Raw genomic sequence first — 12,069 nt, 5'->3', positions numbered from 1 at the left:
AAATGCACATCTACAGACAATATTTTTACAAAACAAAGCAACATTTTGGCCTATGGATCTCACTATGGCCTATGGATGCACAATAGATAACCTATCTGTAATTAATATGCCCAATATATACATTAGCTATTTGGTAATTGCTTGAAAAAGAAAGCACAAGAAACAGCAGCCAATTAGCTTTTAAAATTCCCAATAACAAAAAATTACCCATTGTGTAAAAAGTCTACCATAGAACATTGGCACACTGAATAACTGGAATAAAGTTCCCTATTTTGTCCTTAATTTTGAATACTTGAAATGGCTACTATTAGCTTGGAATATTTTCCTTTATTTTGTGCATTCCTACTGTCACTTTCAATTTATATGGCCGCTGTTCCAAATTCATGACTGGATGGTTAATAACAATTGAAAACAATATAAAAACATCACAAATAAAATAAGCAGAGGTTAAAAAAAGAACCATCAATACAACTGCTGCATAGGTCCTGACACAGACACATCTTGATCTCCAAGCCTGGTGACAAACCATATCTAATGCCTTGCAAAAAGCTATCAAGGTCAGGGCCAATTCATCTCCAGGAGGATTGTGTTTTAAAGCATAATTTAACTCAGTCTTGCCCACCGATTTGTACAGTTGTAGGAAATTTTGTGACTGCATTTTATACACTGGTGAATGAGCTATTATCTTTGTATAGACTTAGAGAGGAAAAGGATTCTGACAATCAGAATTGTGAAGGCACCACAAGAACCATTCAATTCAATCTTCTGTGGTATGAGGGAAAATCAATTAACCCATTCTTAACGTTCTTGCTTTTTCTTAAAAATCTATAGAGAACTGACAAGCTTCATATTTAGGCCGTTTCACCTTATACAGCTATCGCCATCAAGGTTTTTTTTTTTAAAAAACAATCTAGGCAGTTGCAACTTACACCATCATTTCTGACCTAGTTTCTGTATCAATGGAAAATAGTTTCTGACCATTTTTTTTGTTGTGTTGTACCTTTTAAAGCCTTTTTTTGGCAACTGGAACTGTTGGATGAAGTCTTAGAGACTGATGAAAAAATATCTAAAGGCAAAACATGTAGCCTGGTAAACATGAAGACCATTTTGAGATGAAGCACAGCCAACTTGCACGCACCTAGTGCAGGTCACACCTAAATGTATCTCACAAAAGATTTAGCCATCTCCAGTGACTTTTCTGATTAAGATACAATACATTGATCAATATGGTATGCATCAGTTTGTATTCAGAAGTTCTCATGACCGGCACGTGGGCTTGTGCCACTGATCATTTTAGGTCAGTGTATTTGCTTTCCCCTATCTTCTGAATCTCCTACTGTTCCAAGATTGACAGTTGATCAAACAATCAAAATTGGGAGGGAAAAGGACAAAGACTGAAAAGAGTGGTAGGGCTGGAAATGCCTGCTTCTAAATGAAGTGAGTGACCCTGACTCTTAGAGGTCTGGGATGAAGGAGCCCTGATTTTTGCCACTGCTATCAGATGACCCTACAGGATAATAAAAACGATAAGCTGGTAAGTTTTGTACCTTTTTATTGCAAAAACAAAACAAAACACCAGAATAATCATGAAAAATTATTCAACAACAGAACTCACTCTATCTTTACAAGTGAAAATAAGGGTTTTTTTATGCTTCACTGCTACAAATGCCATGTTACCAGAACTATTTATTAATATGAAGTATTTCTTAAAATCATGTTTGTATACTGTAGCTATCTCACTGATGACAAAATAATGTGTTTTAAAATAAAATATCTGGGGGGAAAATAATGCCTTATTGGAATGTGTTCTGTAAAATGGAGCCATAGGGCTCTTAGCAGCACTCTGATTAAGTTTCTGTTATATCAAATGGTTTGTTCTGGAAAATTTCAGGTCAATTTTTACTGCTACAGCTCCAGTTCTTTGTTTTTTAAACTAAGTGTAATTAAAATCAGCTTTCTTTGTGGCCCAACAGATAGGACTTTATTTAACTGGAGATATAGAATAGAATAGAATAGAATAGAATAGAATAGAATAGAATAGAATAGAATAGAATAGAATAGAATAGAACTTTGGAGGTCTTCTAGTCCAGCCCCCCGCTCAAGCAGGAGAATCTATGCTATCTCAGACAAGTGACTGTCTAGTCTCTTCTTAAAAACCTCCAGTGATGGAGCGCCCACAATTTCTGAGGGCAATCTGTTCCACTGGTTAATTGTCCTCACTGTTAGGAACTTTCTCCTTAATTCCAGGTTGCTTCTCTCTTTGATCAGTTTCCATCCATTGTTTCTTACCCTTCCCTCCGGTGCTTTAGAGAATAATTTGACCCCCCTTTTCTTTGTGGCAGCCTCTCAAATACTGGAATACTGCTATCATGTCATTCCTATTTCTTCTTTTCTTTAGACTAGCCAAACCCTATAATGAAGAAGAGTTTCAGGCTCCGTGATCCCTCAAGTGGGCTTCCTGCTAATTTTAGATCTTTAGAGGTTTTCCTAATCTACCTTCATCTGCTTCACATTTGATCTTAGGACATACTAACATGACTTAGCACTGGCCAAATTTGGCAGATGATAGTTGCTTGCAGGGGGCCTTTGTAGCAAAGATAATTAGATTCAAGTATGACTAATCACCTTTTTATATGTGCACAATACTTATGACACATGCTAAAAGGGGGCAGAGCTTTAATGATGTCAGACCCAGTCCAGTAAAGACGTAAAACAATCTTGGCAAAATTTGGTGATTTGCTCACACAAAGAGACAGAATCTTACTAGACTAAATCTTTACTACTCTCATCCTAACGGATATACCCTAGGACATTCTAGGGAGTAGTTATCCTGACTTTCTTCCTCTGGCTCCTATCCAGTTCTGGGATGTGTTGTCTTTTGTCTCGTCCCCCTCCTTGGATGTGTTCCCTCCTTGCTGGGAAACTGCCACTTTACTACAATCCATCGCTTCCCCCTTTGTCAGTACCATCCATTACATCTGGTCTGGTTGCAGCTGCAGATGCCTGCTCATCTGCTACACCTCTTTTATAAATGTGTTGACTTAAAGTCTTAAAGCCTTTACTAACAGAACTGAAAACACTGAAAAACAGTGGAATAAAAGTTTTGAATAACCTTAAGAAAATTAAGTGTAATTTTTCAAAGGAAAAAAAACAGATTAGTTCACTCACTAAGGCTGCAAAGTCCAAATGTCTATGATATAGCAAGAAAGCATGGCCAGTCCAAAATACTTTCCTCTAGACCACCAGTGGGCAGAACAGAACATCGGCCTACTTGTGCTACTTCATTGGGCATATGGGCAATGAGACTGAGGAGGAGTGCCACCCTAACTGCTTAAAGGTGGGACATTTTAAGGGAAGGCTCTGAGCATCACTTGCTGGTAGGAAAACACCCTTAACTGTTCTCTTTAGTGTCTGGCAGGGCAGGGAAGGGTAAGGTAGATGAGGGGCATGCAACAGTTGTTTAGTGCCTTATGCAGTTGTCAGAATAGCAGGTTGCTACCTCACAGCTGCTTGGCTCCTGTTACTTGTTAGCTGCCCTATTTATAAACATGGGTCTAGCAGTCTCCTTCTGAAAGAGTGTTAAACCTTGAGCAAAAGATTCCCAGATCACAGGAAGGACATGAGATTAAGTGGCTTTGAGGCCTATGTCTCTTTCTTTCTTTCTTTCTTTCTTTCTTTCTTTCTTTCTTTCTTTCTTTCTTTCTTTCTTTCTTTCTTTCTTTCTTTCTTTCTTTCTCTTATCAGCACCCAGCCCAATAAAAATAAGGATATATAGCTGGATGGCACAATAAAATAGATTACAGAGCTGATTTGTAATAAATATTATAAATTGCCAGTAGATGGCAGTCTATGATTTAGAGACACCTAATATAACTGCTCAGCAGCATTCCTTGGTCAGCTTGATGCCTTCTAACAGAACACAGAATAACAAGGTTGGAAGGGAGCTTGGAGGTCTTCTAGTCCAACCCCCTGCTCAGGCAAGAGATCCTATACCATTCCGGACAAATCGCTGTCCAATCTCTTCTTTAAAACTTCCTGTGTTGAAGCATTCACAGCTTTTGGAGGCAAGCTGTTCCACTGATCGATTGTGCTGTCAGTAAATTTCTCCTTAGTTTTAAAGTTGCTTCTCTCCTTGATTACTGTAGTTTCCATTCTCATCCTGCCTTCTGGTGCTTTGGAAAATAGGTTGCCCCCCTCTTCTCTGTGGCAGCCTCTCAAATATTGGAACATTGCTATCATGTCACCCTTAGTCCTTCTTTTCACTAGTCTAGACATACAAATTCCTGCAACCGTTCATATGTTTTAGCTTCCAGTACTCTAATCACCTTTGTCGCTCTTCTCTGCACTCTTTCTAGAGTCTCAACTTCTTTTTTGTATCATGGTGACCAAAACCAAAACTCAGTATTCCAAGTATATTCTTACCAAAGCAATATAAAGCTAATACTTCACATGATCTTGATTCCCTCTGTTGATGCAGCGTAGGACTGCATTGGCATTTTTGGCAGCTGCAGCACACTGCTGGCTCATATTTAAGTGGTTGTCATTAGGATTCCTAGACCCCACTCACAATTACTGCTGTAGAGCAAGGTGCCTCTCATTCTATACCTGTGTATTTGGTTTTTCTTGCTTAAATGTAAAATCTTCTAGAACTGTTTTTTTTAACATGACAAAAAGAAATCATGAAATACACAGTAATAGTCATGCCAACTGAATTTGATAAAAATTTAAATTTTAGTTTATATATAAATTAAATAGTTGTACTCCTTCTGTCAAGTCCCACTTTTTTAAGATACAGCCCAAGGCTCAGAATGGTTTTTAACCCACAAAGATGCACACATCTAATAAGGATGCATTGTTGTCGTTATGAGCAAACCCTATTTTTAAATCATAGTTGATTAGAATGCCCTTAGCTTGTCCTGCCAATGTTCGTGGAGGTGTGGTTTCCTTCTCAGTAGTTCCTTCGTTAGGATATTGTTTTCCGTTTGTCTGGTGTTAGTCCCTGCTTAATCCTTAAGGAGAGAAACATACCCCCACCAACACTGGCAGGGAAACTACTATATATAAATAAACATCAAACACTGGTGATGTTACTCAATCAGGTAATGAAACATCTGCAATCAAACAACCAAGCTCAGAGAGCACTCAGGACTCCAAAGAAAGTTCTGTGCTTGCAATACTTGGTAAAACCACTATCCACTTTGCCAGACTCTAAGAAAGCCATGACAAAGACGTTAATTATTCTTCATTGTGCAGGCCATGGTCTCCTGAGAATTTAAACCCTAAAGCAGTTCTTTTGGTACTCTTTTGAAATCCCAAGGAAGTTAGCTCTACCATTCCCTTGTTATATACAATTAACAGGTAGAATCTAAAGCAGTGATGGCGAACCTATGGCACGCATGCCAGAGGCGGCACTCAGAGCCCTCTCTGTTGGCACACGCACAACTACCGCCAGCAGCAGGCCCATCAGGCCGCCACTGCCGCCCGGAGCAGGAGCCCCACCCAGCACAAAGGAGGCAAAGCGGCCGACTAGCAAGCTCTAGTAGAGGTGGTAGAGCAGAGGTCACCAACCATTGTCAATTGGTGGACTGGAAGAAAAGGGAGGGGGAAGCATTTTACATGCATGCGCGTACCGGGCTACGAGCACGCACACGCTGCAAATGGGGTGGGGCTAGTGCCTGCGTGATACTCACTAGCCCTGCCCCATTCTTACATGGTGCAGAGCCTTGTATCTGCACCCTGCGGCGTGGCGACAGCCGTTTTTGCACCTTGCAGCACAGTGGCCCATTTTTGCGCCCCCGGTTTTTGCGTGCCAGAGGCGGCACTCAGAGGTGCCTCCCTGCCACCCCCTCCCGAGGGCACCACAATGCTGATGCGGCCCTGGCATTTTGCAATAAATAAGTGGATTTTGGGTTGCGGTTTGGGCACTCAGTCTCTAAAATGTTCGCCATCACTGATCTAAAGTTTATCTACTGTCTCTGTTCTTGTGACCTCTAATCATATAAATAATCAAGTTAATTTGAGATGATTGTAATAAATGATCAAATCAGATTTTCATTTTCCTTCAGAGTAAATTGTGGGATGCAGGTGAACATGAAAGGATGAAGCAGGCATCACACAGGAGATACTTGAACAACTGATTTTAAAAAAAAACCCTCAGAGATTGCATTTGAAAATGGGAAGTGGGTTAGAGAAAAAGAAGTGTGCAATCATATTTTTTTCCTTGTCTTTTCTCCAAATTATCTATACAAGATGCTCTTTCCCCAGCAAAGGGCCTTTTGTCTTTGGTAAAATAAAATAAAAAATAGCACCCAGGAAATTGTTGGCAACTCCTTTGCAATATATCTTGTCTCTAGCCAGGCAGAAGATTGATGAATCATAGGCTAAAACTTCACTACATACTCGAATTTCATAACCCACAGACCACTGGAGTCAAAATGAAAAAGTTATGGAAAATACTGTTGATTTTGTGACGCCCAACTATAGACTCACTTGTAGAGATGTGCATGTATACACATGCACACATATATACTGTATACAAACAACATACAATACTTTAACTACTTTCTTCTTCTCTGTAAAGTTGCTTATTAAAGACAATGGTTGGAAAAATCTAGTTAAACCTGAAAAGTCAAGAAAATATGAAGAGAAGAGATGAATGTTTGTCTGGGTATGTGACAAAACAGAGATGATTTCAATCTGGTTTTTCTTCTTTGTTTGGAGTTCTAATTAAAAGGCTTTTTTATGATATAATATATATGGGATAGTAAATATAAGTGTGTATGATTATCATATTTTTGAAAGTAAAATTTCTTCCTAGAGGCAGACTTTTTTTTAATGTTAACAGATTACGATCTCTAAGTTATGAAAAATTGTCATTTTAACACTTCAGGCTAAAAACTGGCATCCAATAAAACATTCTCCTGATTCCTATGTAGAAGAGTTCAGTATTAAATAACCTTGCTTGCTAACTGTACTTAAGGATGCTTTCTCTGGGCAGGATCGCATCCGAGGCTTTCTTTTCCCTCTTCCCTGTTAAGCCTCAAAGACTGCTAAACTGCTAAAGTTTCTTAATATTTCAGAACTAGGCTGATACAAAACTTTGCACTGGTCAAGAATAGGGGATGATACTCCAAATCTCCACTTAGCCATGAAGCAGCCTATTTTAATTCCCCTTATTTCTCTCTGTCAGTTTGTGTGCTGCTTCATAGTATTAAGGAACCAATACTTGAGTCTTACTAGTGTTTAAGCAGAAATATGGCAGTTATAGATGATCCCTCAACTTGGATCTGGCTAAGCCAGTAAGAACAGAAAGTTACAGGCTGTAAATATAAATGATTTTATGTCCTTGAAAATTTCTGTCTATGGCCAGCTGTCCTCAGGAAAAGAATCGATTGAGTAGATTATGCAGCTAAAGATATTTTCCAAATAGCTTACAAATAATACACAAGTTAGAGTAACTGGTTAAGGCCGTGGTGGCGAACCTATGGCACGCAGAGCCATAGGTGGCACGCAGAGCCCTCTCTGTGGGCACGCACACCCTCGCCCCAATCCTAGGCCTTCAGCTGGGTTTTATAAAACCTTTTTGCTTTAGGCCTCCTCCGCCATGTGCAAAAAAAAAGGTTCAATCAATCAATTTCAACTTCTTGCGGGGAAAAAAAGATCTCGCAAGGTTGGAATTGATTGAACTTTTTAGTCCCACCCAGTCTGCCGTTACCACCGCAGCCATGCCCACCCAATGGGCCACACCCACCCAACGGGCCACACCCACCCAGTACCCGACGATACGTAAGTGGGTTTTGGGTTACAGTTTGGGCACTCAGTCTCTAAAAGGTTCGCCATCACTGGGTTAAGGGGGAAAAAAACTCAGTCCAGGTAAATCAGACAAACTCTAGACAAAGCAGCATTTGAGGCCATCATAGAAAAGAGATCCATAAGCTTGGATGTGTTCTGCACAGGCAAAATTTAAATTATTAGAATCATAGAATTGTAGAACGGAAGGGACCACGAGGATATCTAGTCCATCTGTCTGAAATGTACTGAAAAACCATGAAACCATCTTTGAGAGGTTACTATCCATCCTATTCTTACAAACCTCCGGATTCCATAGGTAAACTGTTCCACTATTGTACAGAGGTTACCATCAAGAAGTTTTTTTATTTATTTATTCATTTGTATCCAGTCTTTATTATTTTTATAAATACCTCTAATGCTCTTCCCTCTTCCTATTTTCCCCTCAACAACAACCCTTGTGAGGTGGATTGGGCTGAGAGAGAGTGACTGGCCCAAAGTCACCCAGCTGGCTTTCATGCCTAAAGTGGGACTAGAACTCACAGTGTCCTGGTTTCTAGCTTGGTGCCTTAATCATTAGATCTAACTGGCTCTCCTTATGTTTAAAAGAAAACTAGGTAGCTGCCCTTACACCCATTATAGCTGGTTCTTTTTTCTATGGCTATGGAAAATAGTTCATGATCATCATCCTGTAAACTTCCCTTAGATACCTAAACATGGTCATCATGTCCTATTTAGTCTCAATCTCTCTCTCTCTCTCTCTCTCTCTCTCTCTCTCTCTCTCTATCTATCTATCTATCTATCTATCTATGTTTATTAAATGTATTTGCCGCTCTCCACAAAATTCCACATTCCTTCAACCATTCTTCATTATTAGCCTTTCCTTTGCACTTTGGAATGTAATATTAGCCATGTAAATTTAATTCATCAAACAAATAAGTATTCATTAGGAAAGAAGTTTCTTCTCTGCAAAAGAACTCTGCAAAGGCATTCCTATCAACTATCATTTAAAAATACGGTTTGCTCATAACGACAACAACAATACATCCTTATTAGATGTGTGCATCTGTGTGGATTAAAGATCATTCTGAGCCTTGGGCCGCATCTCAAAAAAGTGGGCCTTGACAGGAGAAGTACAATTATTTCACTTATATATAAACTAAAATTTAAAATTTTATCAAATTCAGTTGGCGCGACTCTTAGATGTATTTCATGCTTTCTGTCATGTAAAAAAAAAAGAATACTGTGCATAATTAGTGGCAACCTTTGGATAGTTTTCAGGGGGAGGGGTCACCCAAGGCTGGGGGGGGGGGATTTGCATGAGGCCCTTGTGCCTTAAAAGATGAGTCTCTAATCTACCTGGTGATTTTCAAAATATTTTTTAAGGGTTATAAATTGGGTCAATAGGATTATCTCAAGAGTACTGAAGAAAGCCTACAGCAATTGAAGTCCTTGCTTAAGGCCAGTCTGCAGGGGCATGGCAATAGTTTAAGGACATTGGAACGAGGACCTTTTGTCCTTGGGTTGTATTTCTAGCCACTTTACTGTGACAATCTCTTAGAACTGCTATACTAAAAACTAACCAACCAACAAACCTGTCACTATTTCTCCATCACCTTGACCAACCTGATGGGACAGGGCACTTAAAACCTCTGGTTTTCTGTATAGCTGTTGCTCTATTGACATGAAGAGATAATGATCTATAGCTCATGGTCCTGTATGACCCGAATATCACCATGGGCTCTGATCTGTCTCACTTTGGCTGATCTCAGAAAAGCTAAGCAGAACAGGTCTTGATGAGGACTTGAAGGGAAGGCCACGCATCTTCTGGGGCCCCAGGCAGAAGAGGAAGTTGACGAAACATCCCAGCAGACATAGAGAAAGCATTTGCCCATTGATTTATGTGGACATGTCTTGGTGATCTCCAAAAGATGAGTTGAAACGGAGGAAATGTTTACCTTCTAAAAAGGATGCAATGCATCTCTTGACCAAAATGATCATATAAGATGTAACCCCTAGTTATCACCTTTAACATCTAGGCCAGTTCTAATTACAATCATGGAATCTACATGGGGCTATGCTTGACAACAAGCCAACAACAGGCTAAATATCTTTATTGGATGAGAATTTGACCTCTCAACTTTTGATAAACATAAACTGGCACAATCATATTTTGCTCATTTCGAAACAGTTTTGTTTGCTTGTGGTTTGTTTCAAAGGCAGATTCAGTGTGTGTGGGGGTTCCCTTTATAATTCTAAATCGTCTTTTCCTGAATCTCAGGAAACACTATTTTTCTTGTGATTAGAGCCACTTTGGAATCAGGTGGCATCTAAAGAAAATAAGGAAGGAAGGAAGGAAGGAAGGAAGGAAGGAAGGAAGGAAGGAAGGACTCCAGCCCTACCAGTATTTAAGAGGTGAAAATTCTATACCAAGTTCCTTTCCTTTCCCTTTCCCTTTCCCTTTCCCTTTCCCTTTCTCTTCCTTCCTCTCCCCTCCCCTCCCCTCTCTTCTTTCTCCTTTCCAAGTGGGAAATCTACATTATTACCCTGAAACAGATCTTTTTATTTTAATATGGCCTTTCTTACAAAATTGTATAATCTTCCCTCCTAACCAGGAAATGGCTGTGGGTTGGTGTTCAGATGGCAATGGGCCACCACTGATCTGGTTTTAGTATCTTGTAGAAAGCACTACCCCAATCCCAAAGCTTATCAGGAAGCTGGAAAGACAAGGTCCTCCTCCCGTTAAAAGAGTTCTGCACCATTCCCTATTTTCCCCTCCTTTGTTGAATGAAAAATGCAGAAGACCTGATTGGCTTTGTAATTACTGGTTTATCCAACGTAGCACCTTCCAGATACAGTAATTCTGAAGAACACAGCATACTGATTCTTGATTTACCCTAGTGGATAAATATGGCTATACTCTTTTGTATTTATGTTGCTTTTCTTACCTCATTACTGTAATTTCTGTTACCATTTTCTGTTATGATGTTAACCTGATTTATAGAGTTGGGTATGTATCAGAATCAAGGGTGACTGGAGCTGGCTGTAAACTTAATAAAAGAACAACAATAATTTCAATATACCTACACTCCAAGATAAACATTTACAAGCTCTGAAAATGTCATCCAATCACAGAGGCTTTATTGCAGGATCTTCTTGAAGCTGTTTAACAGAGCCGCATGCCTTCCCATTTAAACTGAAAATGCTGGCTTTCCTGTGGGGGCATCATCCAGTAGTTCTAGGAGACAGCAGATGTTTCTGCAGCTGTGCAATGCATGCACAAAAGATGTTCTAACTCAGGGGTGTCAAACTCACGACATCACATGACGTGTCGCGACGTATCACGACTTTTTTTTCCATTGCCGGCAATGGGGTGGGTGCAGTTTCGCCATGACGCATCCAGCCCGCAAGCCGGCAGTTCTAACTGATGGAAATGCCAGTTATGGATTCATGGTGATCCAAAGAGCCTTGATGAAGAAAAGCCTCTATAGCAGGGGTCTCCAAACTTGGCAAATTTAAAATTTGTGGGTTTCATTTCCCAGAATTCCCCAGTGAGCACAGCTGGCTGAGGAATTTTGGGAGTTGAAGTCCACAAATCTTAAAATTGCCAAGTTTGGAGACCTGTACTCTATAGCCATAAAAGTCTAGCTGAGGGAAATCATGGCCAACTTCTCGCTGTATTCTCCCAGAACTGAAATGAGATGTATTGTTAAATGGTCTGTTACATCTTGAGCCCAATATTCATTTCTCATCTTGACTTCTTTTAGAGGCCTAAATAGTCAGTTTAAAGCAGAATGGAACAACTCTGGCTTAGGTACACATAAAGCTTTTGGCCTATATTTCAAAAACTTTCTTCAAGGTAATTTAAGGCTTCTTAGAAGAAATATCTGTCCTTTACACTTTGTTGCTAGGAAAGGAAAAATTATGTCAGGGGGAAAGAGAAAGAGAAAGAGAAAGAGAGGGAGGGAGGGCAGGAGGGGGAGAGGGAGAGGAAGAGGGAGAGTGGGAGAGGGAGAGGGAGAGTGGAAGAGGGAGGGAGGGAGGGAGAGAGAGAGAGAGAGAGAATGGAAATGTGAAATGTGAAATGGAAGGACTGAAAAGAGAAATGTCAGAAGGCGGCTACCTTCATCTGCATTTAGCGCACAACCTCCATGGGTTAATCCTGAGCAAATGCCGCATTCAACGGGAAAAATCTTCTTGCTCTTTTTTAAACCTCTGAATATGTACAGTTTTCAATTTTAAACTTAGAAATCCTACCAAAAGTGCTGTTACCCAATTTAC

Source organism: Protobothrops mucrosquamatus, unplaced genomic scaffold (genome assembly GCF_001527695.2).
Source record: "Protobothrops mucrosquamatus isolate PMUCROS unplaced genomic scaffold, P.Mucros_1.0 scaffold1278, whole genome shotgun sequence".
NCBI classification, from domain to species: domain Eukaryota; kingdom Metazoa; phylum Chordata; class Lepidosauria; order Squamata; family Viperidae; genus Protobothrops; species Protobothrops mucrosquamatus.
Note: the sequence above shows the minus strand (reverse complement) of the source record.